The sequence below is a fragment of the Myotis nattereri genome (genome assembly GCF_964212035.1).
Source record: "Myotis nattereri genome assembly, chromosome: 11".
NCBI lineage: Eukaryota > Metazoa > Chordata > Mammalia > Chiroptera > Vespertilionidae > Myotis > Myotis nattereri.
In genome coordinates, this window is record NC_138086.1 from 81052167 (window position 1) to 81068446 (window position 16280).

Here is a 16280-nt window from a genome sequence, read left to right on the forward strand (position 1 = left end):
TTCCTTGTTTTCGGGCAGGTAAGAGGAGGAGAGGGAACTCATATCTTTTGATTCTTAATTGCCTTCAGTTCAGATTATTTCTTTTGCCAAAGTGACATGTTTGGTGGGGCATATCTTGATTCCCTGCAAAAGACCGGACGAGGGCGTTTCAACTCACATCCCATTTTCCCCAGCTCACTCACACGCTCACCATCAGCTCCCAGGAATGCTCTGAAAGTTAGTAACCCATTTGGCTGCCAGGCATCCAGCTAATGGTGGAGAGGTGGCCACATGGGAGTGTTCTATTTCTAAAGAGACGAGGAGGAGGTTAGCAGTTTCCATCATATTCTGTCCTTCTGGTCAACCCAAGTTTATTCCCTCCGTCACAACGCAAGCAAACAGCTGTGTGTGGAGCTGCCGAGGAAAGGGTGGGTGGGACCAGCACTCATCTCTTAGAGACTGGTAGCAGGCGGCAAGGAAACGGATAGCTCAGCCTGGAACACATCTGTCCCTTGTCATGCTATAGCAAATGTTTACCAATACAGTCACTTTGATGATTCGGAAGACAGATCATGTTACCAAGCACCTCAAGCTTTAGAAAAATGGATATAGGAGAGCAGCATGTGGGAGGGTGTTGGCAGCCCCTTTGCTGCTCTGAGCAACGTAGCACAAGGAAGACCAGCATAGGCAGGGCGTGGCCAGCATGCAACCTGGTGGCTGAAGGGAGTTCTGCTGAGAAGGCAGCTCATTCAGCAGCCTGGAGTCTGAGTAGTTTGGGGCTGCACTGAGATGAGGCCTCGGGAAAGCAGAAGAGCCACCTGCTTCAGGATCCCAAACAACAGAAAGCAAGGATGTAGAGCCTTTTCCCAAGTCCTCCCTCCCCCCCCCCCCGCCCACCCACTCCCTTATGACAAGGAGAACCAGCCCAAATACAAAGGTCAGGCGCTTCCCTCCCCAGCCTACTCCCCACAGGGCCCCCAGCTAGCCATTAACAAGTCAGGGGGCAGAAGGGTGGGCCACACACAGGGGCCAGAAAATTAAAGAAGTTTGGAAAGTTAGATTCAAAACAGGGAGCAACATTTGCATGCTTTTTTTTTTGTAATGATCACATGACTCAGAAATAGACTTGGAATAATATTTGGGAAGCATGATATGGGACAAGAAAATACATCTGGGCCTAAAAGAGCATCTCACCAATTTGGCTTCCAAACTGAATCAGCAACAATCTGCTCCGTCCTGGGAGGAGAGCATCTTCCTGAATGAGCTTGGCGGAGGGATGGACGGAGCTGGGCGGAGGGCAAGGAGGGAGCTGGGCACCAGGACAGTCTCAGAGCAGAGTTGACTGGTCCACGTCAGTCTCTCTCAGCCACAGATCTGGAGGCTTCTGATGCCGTCTCTGCTCCCGTGTCACAGCTATTTTCCCCCTAAAATTGTGATTATTGGGCGAAGCCATCACCTGTTGTGAACACCCTACTTTCACAATCATGTTCCATGGTTTTTAAGATACATAACATTAATTAGAATTACCTCCAGGTAAGGGCTATTGTAGTATTGTTTAGAAGTTCAAAGAGGAGATAAAATTAACCTATCTTACACTTAGTGTAAGTTCATGTACAAAATATTTTCAAAATATACACAACTGAGCAAAGTGAAAATCCCACTTTTTGCAATGTCAAGAAACTGTGAGAAAAATAGTTATGTTGGTTGATTAAAATGAAAAGGGAGTTCGTTAAAAAGCCCACAAAGAACAACCTAAAGCTTAAGTATGAGAAGCTGTTTTTCTATTTTATTTTACTCTGGAATAATTACATTAATAATAATTAATAATAATTACATTTTTCTTGTATTAAAATAATATTTACCCTTTATAAGCTTTAAATATGTACTTAACTTCAAAAAACTTGGAATCATGCCCTGTGATATCATAGACATCATTAAAATAATGGTAACATATTTGACTAGAGTACATTAGACTAAAAGGAACCTGAATGCATGTTTTAACCACAATTTCCTATTGCTGTATGTATGTGATTTAGCAGAACCTGGGAAATCCCATGAGGATATAACACAGCTGGAGGAAAGACTGCTTCAAAGAAGAAGCAGTAAAACTAAGAAAACCTTTGGTTTAGTGACAGAACAGATTCTACCACGGTGATCTACCTACCTTCCATAAATCATAAACCCACACTGAGTTTCTGTGGGTGATCTTAACCCAGGTCTACATGGACGATGGTTGGTGCGAGTCTGGCATTCAGTAGTTGCTGCCACTGAGGTCAATACCAACAGAATGGTGTCATCACAATTCCCATGAGAACGAATGCAAGCATGCACATAAAGGCAAGATTAGAAACGGTGTTCCATCTAAAAATGAGTACTATAATCCCTTCAGAAGGATTAAAGCCACAACTCTCCTTAGTTTTGAATAAATTCAAAGCATAATTGCATATTAATACAATCAATGATGGTAGGAAACACTTTAGTACAAGTTTCTAAAACCTATATTCAGCTAGACATCAATAAATAATAACCCTGCAAAAATGTGGCCGTCTGCCTCCCTGACATGTCCACTTTGGAAATGAATGGATTCCTTCATAACACAGATAAGGAATTTCCTATTGGTAATGCGCACATCAAATGAGACAATATGAGCACCAAAACTGTATAATGGTCATTTATTTAAATCTAACTCTAAATCTTTACAATCACTTTTTCCCCCCAAGGATTTCTTTGTAATGCCATTTTAACAAGTGGATTTAGTTATTGAACCTACAATGAGGAAGAAGTAATTATGGAAAGTGAAATTGTTTAAATTTCAAATGGACAACAGATAATTAGTTGTCTAATATAATTCTATCACAGAAGCCCTCTGCCTTGTGCTTCCAGCGTGAGGGGGGATTACATTTTCTTGATAATGCATTCACTTGAAGAAAAACAAAGCCTGCGGAAGTCGGCCTTAATGTCCTCCCATTTGGATTATTACTACTGCCCATGAAATTATTTCAGCAAGAAAATGTCTTGCTCCAATCATTATAAATCTTGCCAGCAGTGCAGGGGCCTTAATGAAGGTCAAGGTTAATTACTTCGCATGATGACCACTGTGGAGAGCACCGCTCCCGTCTCCACTATCATTCTAGCAGGGAAGAAAAACGCTACTCAGTCCAAATGGAACCGTGATGCCCATAAATTCTTTCCCAGCAAGACAGCAAGATGTTTATAAATATCCACTGATTTAGAAATAGTCATGTACTTTCTAAGCATGATTGCCTGTTACAGACATGCACTGCTCAGGTGCATATGATACTGGTCATTTGTTTAGATGTTCTAAATTTAGGGTTGTCTCTCTCTCTCTCTCTCTCTCTCTCTCTCTCTCTCTCTCTCTCTCTTCAAATAGAGTGTCCTGTGAGAATTTAACTCAATGTGTACACAGATAGTTGATATACAACAAAAGACAGTTGTGATGATACACCCCTCTATAAAGAGCACCTCTGCCATGGCTGGTGTGGCTCAATGGTTGAGCATCCCCCCATGCACCAAAAGGTCACAGATTCGATTCCTGGTCAGGGCTCATGGCCAGGTTGTGGGTTCCATCCCTGGTCAGAGTGGGTGCAAGAGGCAACAGGTTGATGTTGCTCAGATGTGTGTATTTTGAAAATGTTTTGTACATGAACTTACACTAAGTACAAGGTGGGTTAATTTTATCTCCTCATAGAACTTCTAAACCACACTACAATAGCCCTTACATGGAGATAATTCTTATTAATATCCTCACTAATATTGACAATTGATAATATTGATCATTGATAATATTGGTAATTCTCATGAATATTGAGAGCCACACATTCTAAAATTCTATAAACCAGAAAAGAAAACTCACATCATAGGAAGCAAAAGATGGGGGCACCAGCATACAGACACAGAAATGCAGTTATGACCCTATAAACCCAACCTTTATCCATTAAGCGCCACTCAATCCAGTCATTGTCAATTTCTAAAACCCAAAGCCCATCAGGTCTCTTTATGTTACCTTGACCCTGACCTAAGACGTCTGCAATAGCTGTTGGTTTTTAAATACATGGAGGAAAGATTTCTGAGGAACTAGGTCAAGTTCATGTATTCCCACAGCCCCCTCTCTTGATGTTGCAGTGGTCTGAGAGTGAATTTCTATCACATGCATTCATATTTACAGACCAATCTTTTCCAAAGGCAGTAGACTGTCATTGCCCCTTGAGTTAGGGTCAAAAACGCAATGCTGTTAGTCACACACTGAGGATGCATTGTTCTGATGGGACCAGAGTGAGTGCATTGGCCTGTTGTTTTCAATACAAACCACAACAAGTTTAACAATCCATATTCTCTGGCTCAATAGGGATTTAACCTAAAACCTGTTCTCACTGCAGCAGCATCCAACTAATTTAACGAATCCCAATACCGATAGTGACTAACGACTGATTACTCGTGAATTTAACTGGCTTGGTCTGTAATTCCACATCATTTCCATACCCCGATAGACACAAGGCATCAAATCTCCTCTTTCTGGCTCTTTGGTCCGAGAAGCCTGCTTCCTTCCATATTTCTCCTTCATGATCATTTGCTAACAAACATACCCACAGCTTGGCCTGTTAGCAGAAGAGATGACTAATGAAATCTAAACAGTCATGAAAGGAAAATTCCCACGAACTGGATAAACGCAAAAATTACAAATGTGATGAATAGGAATAGGATGCTACAGAAATTGATATTGCCAAGCGTATCATTTCAACCACATTTCAATACTCATAACAATTACTTAGAATCAGCAACACCACACAGCTAATCAACGGAATGTGTTCATCTTCACAGCTGTTCCCCCGGAACAAAACACCCTCTCCTCCCCTCTCGGCTCCAAACACACTGTGATTGCAACGAACACCTCTCCTGATCAGGAACACAGCCCGGCATCTTGGAGGAAATTCAAGCAGAGGCCCATTGGAAAGCCGGAAACAGGTAGTTACCAAGGAAACTCTCCTGTGCGATAAACAACGTGGTTTAACGTCGGGTTTTGTAAGTTTATTTCATGTCAGCATCAATTTGCTTTTCGTTTTCACTCACTCCTCTAACATAGTTAGAAAACGAAGTAATATTATAAATACTATAACCAGACATGCACTCAAAAGACTAAATCATTGAGTTATCATTCATTTGTTCATTTCGAAGAAAATACATTATTTTTCAGTCTTAACTAATGTTCTCAGCCACTCGTGCATAAACATGTCCTCATGGATGTGGAGTGGAAATATAGAAGACTGGCTGGGAAAACGCAGTGTAGTAATTAACTAGTTAAAACTACTTGCCTGACTGTCATAGCTCAGTGGTTGAGCGTTGATCTATGAACCAGGAGGTCACGTTTGATTCCTGGTCAGGGCACATGCCCAGGTTGCGGGCTCCATCCCCAGTGTGGGGTGTGCAGGAGGTACCAATCAATGATTGTCTCTCATCATTGATGTTTCCATCTCTCTCTCTCCTCTCCCTTCCTCTTTGAAAACAGTAAAAATATATTTAAAAAACCACAGCCTACTGTATAGTGTTGAGGACATTCACAGCAGTGCTCTGTGGGGTTTCTATTACTGCTCCTATTTTACAGATAAGGAAATTAGGACTCATCATTACATGCCTGGTAGGTGAGAAAAGACAGATTCTAACACCTGGGCTTTCTGCCTCTGGGTCCCACCTGCTAAACCACAGTGTCATTCATCCTTACACTCCTCCCTGCGGGCCCATGTCACACCCGCCAGTCAGTTCTGAGCTCACGTATACAATTTTCTCCCCCACTAAATTATTACCTCTTGCCGGACTCCATGTGTTGTTTTCATTTTTTCTCTTTTTGCCTTCTTCACAAGGATACAATGGTTGCTACTAGAAACGCGTTGAACTCCAGGCAGCAGTACAGAATGTGTTAGAAGCCTGCCCCTCAAATCCTGGCTGCCCAGTGGTTAGCAGTAGGACTTTGGGAAAGTTAAATTCCCTAACTCCCTCCTGCTCGGTTTCCTCATCTGCAAATTAGGTATAACATCAGGGAGTATAAGCTTCCCATGAGGTATAACGAGTATTGAAGTGTAAGTGTGTGTGTGTGTATTTTAGGACAGTCTCTAGTCTGGCTCACAGCACATGCTTATGTAGTTATAACGTACATATTGCCAGTACTATTCGTTATTGTTTTTGGTTTTCATATTTGCTTCTATTGGGTGTTCTTCCAATTATATAAACTCTTATTTCTTCTTTTTGTAAATAATGAACAAACCATTACATAGAGAGGAAATAAGATTGGTGATGATGGCTCTGTTGTCACGTGTAGACTCTGCAAATGTCCAGAACCAGAGACGTTGCTGCTGTGGCATTACTGCAGTCCTCTGGGCTGGCTTGTCGGTGCCCAGGGCCGCTGTTTCAAAGCTGCTGAGCCAGGACCCCCTGGAAGAGATTTCTCACACTCCCCCGGAGCCCCCTCCTCTTCTCAGATCCACACTCCTATCCCGTGCCCCTGGGCCACGCACAGCATGGATTCCCAGCACCTTTGAAGATGTTCTCTTTCTCTTGCATTTAATTCCCTTTTCCCCTTCACCTGGGTCCCAAATTTGCTGTCCTCTATGCTTGAAGCCCCTTATCTGAGCAATGCTGCCTGTGCCTAAGGCTGCTATGCATACTACTCATTCTCAGAAATAGAATTCTTACTGATTTCCTTTCCCACAGAAAACAGGTGAATTTTTTTCCAGCAACTAAATCTTCTCTTGTCTTTCCTACTTCTGCTTGGCCGGGAGAACTCCAAGGAAGCCGGCAGAGAGGCAGTGAAGACACAAAACTGGACTATTTGAATAAAAACACAGACATAAAGAACACTTCTTGTTTCCAGCTGAGGAACTGAAGAGAGAACTCTATGAAACAGGGGAAGACCTGTTTCCCATGCATTTTTATTGTTTATTTCAATATTATTCTATATGTTAGTTCCTTTTCCCGAAGTAAAATTTCCCCATGTATTAGAATGAATGCATTGACCCGTCTCTAATTAGAGCAAAAGCTCGTCTTTTCTCTGGTGGGAAACCAGAAAACTACACATTCTTTTTCACTAAAGGTGGTAAGTGAGCATTAGGAGGATGACTGCTCACACCTCTATCTGCCCTCAGAGCCTTTATTTGAAGCCACATCTCAGGTTAAACTCTGTTCTAAAATATATGATTATCTTTTAGGAAACATCATGTCCTGCTGCATACTTTTAAGATAACAAACAGTAGATGGAAAACACCATGTCCTGAGATAACTTAGCAATGGCGGGTGTTTCTTACCGTCAGAAACGGAGCTCCCAGGAGCAGAAGCAATAGCAGCTCGGCTTCCCTGCCTCTGAGGACGTTCCCTCCGGATGCTCCTGAGAAGGAAGAGTGTGGGCTGCTGGCTGCGCTGTGCCCCCGCCACGGTCTCATTCCCAAAGCCCCGCACCCTCTGCTGCCTGCTTACCAGCCTCCCGGGTGGTGAGGAAACGCGGTTGACTAGAGTGTGAGTCCTGGTGATCACCCAGCCCCCTTAGGTGTGGGGAATGCCTTCTACGTGAGCGGGAGGCCTTTGTTCCATCCACACTGCGGGCAGAGCCCCCCCCACCCCCCTGCAGGTGACCCCCGGACAAAGCAGGGCTGCCGAGAGGTGGGGTGTTCTTCTTCCTCAGGGAGTCTCTCTGGCCTTTCTCTCCAGCCCCTCATTGTCTGTTTCAAACTCTCCGTTCTCCTGCCCTCACCTCTGACTACCTCCCACCTGGGAGAGAATCATCACCTCTGACTACCTCCCACCTGGAGAGAAGGAGACGGACAGTTTCCACGTGCTGCTTTAGTGAGGAGGCAGGGCCATTGCTCTTTGCAGCAGCTCAGGCTTGTGGAAAGGCCTGCGAGGGGAAAGATATGCCAATGTTTACAAAGAATGGAGCGTCATCTAAAAAGTGGATTATTGGTGCTGCCGATCACGGGCAACTCATAGAATGAACGCATCCTTCAGGTCAAGAGTAGAGGCGGTGTACGTGGTGCAGGCAGCCAGGGAAACCAGAAGGCTGCAGCTTCATGTCGCCCGCCCTCTCTCAATTCTCAGTGTGAACTGCGGGCAAGGCCTGATCTAGCCTCGGCCCCGTTTGTTAATCTGCAAAATAAGCAGGTTGAATCCATAGCAAGCACTACGTATTCCACTAGCGAATTTGATCCGGAGACATAAAGGGAAATAGACGCCTAATGTTCTGCAGAAGTAAAGCTAAACACACCATTTGCTGTTTAATGGGTAAATATTTAAACACACTCTGAGTCATTTTCCTCATATGGTTTAAAAACTTCATCTCTTTCGTTGACCACACGCATATTTAAAGCTAGGCCCATTCTCCTCTAACACATGCCCATCTGGTACTGCTTCTATTTGTTGCCAGAACGCATTTTCACGTGTAGTCCCCTCCCTGCACACAATGACAGCATCGGCAGGCAGGCTGCGGTGACTGGAGGATGCAGAGCTCACACACAGGGGACACAGTGACAGAGCTGTCGCCACCGCTCCGCTGGCAGGGTGGCCAGCGCAAAGCTTATTGTCACATTTTCCTTGTCACAAACTGCTCAGACCTGTGTGGGGCCTGGAGCCTCGTTTCCTGGTTCCCTCGTGTGGGTGCTGTGTGGGCGCTCCCTGGCCTCTGCTTGTCAAAGGGAATGTCAGCTCCCTGACCCTACGTCACACCGCCCGCCGCCTGGCCCAGGGCTTAGCCACTGTCCAAGCACAGCCTATGTGGCTGCTGCTGGGAAGGGCCTGCAGATGGGTTAGTCCCTCCCTCCTGCGGCTTTAAGGTACTCACTCACAAATGGGATCTTCAGAATTTTCTCTAGAGTTCAGGGCTTTTACCTTTCTTGTCAGAATAAGGACTATTCTATTTTAGACCCTTTTATTTAGCAAGTAAACTCCTGAAAATAAAATGAAAGGTGGATATTTAAAATCATGAAACTGAGTCAAATGAATTCTAATCACTCTCTATAGCAGTAGTTCTCAACCTTCTGGCCCTTTAAATACAGTTCCTCATATTGTGACCCAACCATAAAATTATTTTTGTTGCTACTCATAACTGTAATGTTGCTACTGTTATGAATCATAATGTAAATATCTGATATGCAGGATGGTCTTAGGCGACCCCTGTGAAAGGGTCGTCAGACCGCCAAGGGGGTCGCAACCTACAGGTTGAGAACCGCTGCTCTATAGTCGCGTTAATTTATCCCCAAAGGTAACTTGTGGTTCTGCCGAAGCTGCTGCTGGTTTTGGGATTGGCAGCCTTCTCCAGCCGCGCAGTCTCCTGGCTCTGCCGAGAGAGCAAGATCCCCTGACGATCCTCATAAATTTGATGTGGATGTTTCCCTGGAAAAAATAATACCATTGTTTTAGATACCATTACACAGAAAGCTAATAAAAATTTTTTGTAGATCAATAGTATAGAAGCTGTTATTTTTATTTATTTACTTTTAATCTTTTTATTGATGTCAGAGAGGAAGGGAGAGGAAGAGAGAGGTAGAAACATCAATGATGAGAGAGAATCATTGATCAGCTGCCTCCTGCACGCCCCCCAATGGAGACTGAGTCTGAACCCGGGTCTGTGCCCTGACCTCGAATTGAACCATGACCTCCTGGTTCATAAGTCAGTACTCAACCACTGAGCTATGCCGGCTGGAAAGAAAGCTGTTATTTTTTAAAATTATTTTTAAGCCATGTTTTTATTGATTTCAGAGAGGAGTGGAGAGGGAGAGAGAGATAGAACATCAATGATGAGAGAGAAAAATAGGTCAGCTGCCTCCTGCACACCCCACACTGGGGATGGAGCCCGCAACCCGGGCCTGTGTCCTGACCGGGAATCGCACCGTCACCTCCTGGCTCATAGGTTGATGCTCAATGACTGTGCCACAGCCCGCCCGGCAGGAAGCTGTTATTTTAAGTGAATTCTGGGTCCACCCACACTTCCGCCGCAGCCTCCCCATGCTGGCAGTTCTCCGTATCCACCTGTGTACACGTTCCCCACCTTCAGTTTTGCTCTCAGTCTCTCCAAACCATTTCTTAAGCTGGAGATCAGTTACCTGTTAAAACGCTGCTTTTCAGGCACTTTATTTTCCTGAAAGGAAGATTATGCTGTCTGACACCTCACTTTGGAATATGTCAGCTAAAACTCAGGTAAAACTGGGACGGAAATAGCTATGATCATATTTCTTAAAATACTGTTTAGACGCAAAGAAATGAGTAGGGCTTTCGACCTCAGGCTTGGTGGATGCCAGGCTCAGAAGCAGGAGGTGAGGAATGAGACTGTGGATCCTGCAATGAGCAATGCCCACTGGGTCCACCCAGCGGAGAGGACGTGAACCATGTGCGTGGGGGAGATGGACTACAAGAGGCATTACCCCCCACCCCCAATTCACCATTTAGTGAGGCCCTGGGGCCTGAGGGGAGGGTAGCACAGCTTCTTTCTCGCTGTGGACAAAGAGTGTGGCTCTGGGTCCTGGTGGCACTGGCCAGGGAGAGCCCGGGCGGGTCCCCACCGCAGGCTTATTACACCATCTGGTTGAGCAAGTGCTTCACACACCCAGGTTCCACCTTGGTAACTGACTGCTAAACATTCACCAGCTCACAGGTCGCTATAAACATACCTGCAATTCCGCACATTAACAACACCCCTTGCAGTTGGAGCTTTAATAGCAGACAAAATTGATTTAAGGCCGAATCTCCATAGGGAAGTACGGCTTCCACAGAATGATTCCTAGAATGATCCAAGAAAGAATAAAAGTCATGAACATATACATGAACATAAAATATCTAGAAACATCTATACTAACTACATGGAGAGATGAATAATTCCACAATGAAAAAGAAAATATGTAGTTAAGGATACAGCCAGAATTTAAATTTATTTCAATTGTAAATATTTTTTAGATGCAAAAAAGTATTATCCGTTGATAAAACAACCATGGCTGTGAACACAGAGCATCTTTCATTGTTCACCAGCCTGAAGGTGCAAAAGAGCCCTGCAGTCATAGGATTCTGCAAATATTTGTGGATTTGTAGAAATGGAGAAATGTTTGAGCAATCACATACACTGGCAGCGGAATAGAAAGGAGCAGGGCAAATACAAAGATGTGTCCCATAGGAGGTCTGGGTCCACCTGTCCTCACAGCGCGATGGAGAGGGCGTCTGGCCCCGGATGGACTTTAGGAGATGTTTGCGAAGGCCAGGGGAGTGCCGGGCATCGAGGAGCAGGTGACTGAGTAGCTTCATTTTTCCTTAGCGTTACAAATATGTGAGTGCGGATGAATCTGATCACTGTTTTATTTTGAAGTTCGCGGAATTGCATAAGAGAAAGTTTCTTATTTTATTGATATTGTGGGAACTTCAGTTAACTTTTTAATTGATCCTTTCACTGTGAGAGATCTATGCCAGTCACAAGATGAGAGATTGTTCTAAGAAAACAACCCCTTGAAATGGAAATTTGTGCATCAGTGATCATTGACATGATTCTGCGTGTGAGTGTTTGGTCTCCGTGTTCAGGCCTCGTAGGAAATTCACCAAATCATTTTGTTCTTTTTGCTAATATACACATCTGAGTTCAGAGTCACTTACTGCAGACTAACATCAAAAAATTAAAAACAAAACAAAACGATTTTCTTTTCGGTATGGAACCGCCGTGGAATGCTTTACTAAGCAGTACTGGGTGAGAGAGCCTCTCATTACTGAATCATCATAAATATTTCAAGACTTCTCATTAAAAAACTTCTAATGAGTATTTTTCCATGTTCAAATGTGCTTTAAAATTTTGTTTGCTTTTATTTTAGAATTTAATTTATAATAAAGTTGCTTTGTTTCCTTTTATTTATGGCAAGTGCTACTGGTTTTCCTTTCCATTAATGCTAGTAATATAAAACTTTCATTTTAAGTATTTTTTGTAACTGTATAAACAAAATACTATTAGGTATACTATAATGTATGTTGTCAACAGTTATTGTAAAGTTGTATAATTGGTAAATAAATAAATGAAACTTAGGAAGCATTTTGCCATATAATAACTCTTAAATATTCTAGCACATCTGTTATATCAGAAACTATGCAAGAAATAGAAGAAAGAAAAACTTTTTTTTTTTAAAGGAAAATTATCAATTTCCTAACCTATGTTGGGTGCTGTCATTGGCATTTGGCTACATGCTATTTCATTTCACTCCTATGAAAATCTGATATTTATTTTTGCAACTTTAGTTTTAAGGTGAGAAAATAAAGCCCAAAGTGGCTGCTAATTTTATCAAAGTTACATTAATAATGAATCGTATGAAACGTGTTTCCATTCCCGGCTTTCCGACAGGACACTGTGCTGCTTCAGGTGGGATGGAATAGTAGACATAAACGCCATGCTCTTCTTCCCCGGGGCACCCACAGACGAGATGGGCACAATAAGAAGTAGCCGGTCTCGGGACCGCGGTCTGATTAGAGGGGCACACAAGGGGGCATTGTGCTCGGGGCATCCAGAGGACTGGGACGAGGAACTGACTGTTGCTCATGACCTGAAGGGTAGACGGGAGTCTTCAGGCTGAAGAGAAGATTGAGGTCAGTCCAAGCAGAGAGATGAGTAAGTGGGTAGAAGAGAATGGTGTGGCATCCTGACCTAACAAGCAGTTCCAACAGGCACGGTAGGTATTTCAAACTAAAATCATAACGTGTCTATGCCGACGCCACAGCTGAGACATTTGCTGACATTTGCTTTCTCCCTGACACTCGCCTGGTTCTAACTCCGTGATTGGTTCTACCCAACTGTGCCTGGTTCTACCCAACTGTGCCTGGTTCTACCCAACTGTGCCTGGTCTATCCAACTGGCTGAGAGGAGAATTCAGTGTGGGGTTTCCAGCCCCAATTTAAGAGGCTGCATTGTGGTTCTCTCTGCCTTGCTGGGGCAACATATAAGACGTGTGTCACAATGGTCATGTTTATAATCCAGACACCTATTCCTCCCAATCATAATGTTCATGGAGGGCTCCACCACCCGAATTAGAAACTGCATTTTTGATAAGTGAACCTTCAGTGTTAGGGCACCAAGATTTAGAGATTAATTCAGGGGTGGGCAAACTTTTTGACTTGAGGGCCACAATGGGTTCTTAAACTGGACCAGAGGGCCGGAACAAAAGCATGGATGGAGTGTTTGTGTGAACTAATATAAATTCAAAGTAAACATCATTACATAAAAGGGTATGGTCTTTTTTTTTTTTTTTAGTTTTATTCATTTCAAAAGGGCCGGATCCAGCCCACGGGCCGTAGTTTGCCCACGGCTGGATTAACTTGTTACAAAGAATAGATATTGTGACTGATACAATAAAAATAGATAATTAAAATGATAAACTGGAAAACTAATTGCAAAATAAGACAGAGGAGGCTAAAATCAATCACATGAAAAGTTCATACAAATCAATTAGGAAATGATTAACACCCTAATAGGCAAAAGTGTCAAAATATGATGAATATGAAACACAACTCCAAATTCTATGAATAGACATTTGTTCTTCATTAGTACTCCAGATGAAGTTTTAAACAATTAGACATATTAACTGCTTTTCTTGAAAGTTGGCTATTATTCAAAAATAGTGTCCTGGTGCACAGACTTGTGCACATTGAAAGGAAATTAATTAGAAGGTGGCCGGCAGGGTGGGACTGGGCAAGATGGGCTGGATACGCCCTGGAGCCAACCTCCCGCGGTCCCTCCCTGACTGGATGCATCTGGGGTGGCACTGTGGCTTAAAGGGCATCTGCAGAGTGAGCTGGATCCTTCTGGCAGGTGGGGTCCCTTGGCCTGGCCTGCAGGGATGGGGCCTAAACCAGCTCTTGGACATCCCCCAAGGGGTCCAGGAGTACTAGAGGGCACTCTGCAAAGTTGCTGGCATACAGGGTGTGGAACACAAAAGCCAGTGGGCAGTAAACCAGATTAAAGGTCAACAGTGGGAATTGTGTAGCCCCTCAAGAAATCAGGCTCCATTCTCTCCGGTTTTGGGGTGTGTCACCTGAGAACCACTGTTGCCAAGTCACTGCAGCTCAGCAGCTCCTGTGTTGAGTGTCTGCTCCCTAGTGGTTAGTGCATGTCATAGTGGCTGGTCAGATGGTCAGTCACTTAGCATATTAGTCTTTTATATTGTTCAGTGGTTCTCAACCTGTGGGTTGCGACCCCTGAAAATACATCCTGCATATCAGGTATTTACATTACAATTCATAACAGTGGCAAAATTATAATTATGAAGTAGCAACGAAAATAATTTTATGGTTGGGGGTCACTACAACATGAGGAACTGTCTTAAAAGGTCCCGGCATTAGGAAGGTTGAGAACCACTGAACCAGGGATTTGAAGAATGCACCTCAAAATGTGACATGGGGATTCTGTGGTTTGGGGTAAGTTCTCTTCACTTTATACATTGGGTTTTTGGGTATTTCCCATATTTTTCAATAAGCATACCATGCGTTTATTATCAGGAAAACTGATAATAAAACTGAGTCCTTAAACCATCATGGATAAATTGAAAAGTACAAAATATTTTGTATGAAAATAAAATAAGATTCGAAGTTTACCAGCAGTGGGATAAAATCATTTTAATAATCTACAAATGTCTAAATGTCTAGAAAAATGAAAGAAGGGCACTGAATACGTCCCTGTAGTAACAGAAACCATCCCGTCTGGCCAGATCTGGGGCCCCGCCAGGCCTGTGCCAGGAGGAGCGGGCTCACTCGGTAGACGATGAGTTGGCAGAATTTCCTTTGTAGCAAACGCGTGCCCTCCCGAGGTGAGAGTCTAATAGATGGTCATTTCTGCCATAAGAATATGAGCCGATGAGAGGAGTCATGTCTTGAGTGAACTTCACACATTGAAAATGTCAGGACGGAGTTTGCTAGTGGCTGTGGACGCTACAGAAGCAGATTCCATTCCCGCGCGAGAGAGCTGGCTGCAGATCTCACTGAACAGATGCCGTGGAAGGCAGCGCTGCGTCTCCAGTGGGAACCCTGAGAGCTCTGGGGGCGCCCAGGGACCTGAGCCAGGAGCCAAGCGCCCAGAAGGGACGCATGGATTTCTCTCAAGGCAACACTGGCTTCTGGACACCACACTTCCCATCTGCTCCGCGGAAAGCACACCTCCTCCAGGGGGCAGGGACCCCGACACTTGAGCCTGGCTCCAGTTGCAGAGGGTTGTTCATAAGGAGAATCTGTTTTGTCTTTCCCACTCACGGGGGCATTCTGAGAAGTGCATGGAATATCTTCATGCATTTAAAGGCTGAACTGCTATTGGTTATGGGAAATGGGTTACTATTCCGTTTGCTGAGTACCCAAAAGGAGGCATTTGTTGAAGAACCCCACCAATTAAACTTCCAAAACGGAGTCGTTGATATCCGGGCATGTCCGGGCATGAAACGCCACTTATTTTTGCCCCACCAGCTAAAAGTAGTTATTGCTTTTTAAATTGTTAGAAACAAAACAGAACAGAAAGGAGTATATATTTTTGACATGTGAAAATTATGTGGAATTCAAATTTAAGTGTGAGGACAGAGATAGGGACTATATAAAATGGAATGACTTTCACCAAGTTGCTAAAATTAACAATATAAAAAAAACCCTCTATTTTTGGAAAGACTCTATTCTTGTTCTAACTTGCCTGGAAGCTTACTAATGAGGGTACTGAGGACACAGAGGGTAAGTACCTTGGCTAAGTTATACTGCTAGTAGGATGAAGCCAACAGCTGGAGATGTAAAATAAATTTTTAAAATTTCAAACATAAAACATTTTTATACTAACAAAAACTGTTACTATAAAAAAGGCCGCGATCCATGCACACGGATGGCCCCTGCATCCACACACTCCCAGCTGTGGGTGGGACACAGTACAGGAGCTCAGTGAGAAAAGCCTGCACGGAGGTGGACCTGAGCCCTTCACACTTGGGTGTGTTTTTAAAAGGTCAACCAACGGCATATTTAAAAGTCATGTTTTATTAGGCAGAAATATGATATAAATGTTCTAAAACTATCTGTCGCACCAGAAATTAACTTTCGATCTCATCCCCTGCGGCAGAACAGGGGCCAGCCCATGATGCTACGGTGGGTAAGTGAAGTGGAGTTGTGCCCTCACTGAGCTTACTGCTCAATGCGTGAACTAGATTATGAAAAGCCAGGCCATAAAATATAAGCAGAAGGCCGGAGAACAGAATTGGGTCTTTTGTTGTCAACGCCTGAGGATTTCCAACTACCCCACATGCCAGCCTATTTTGTGGCCCAGT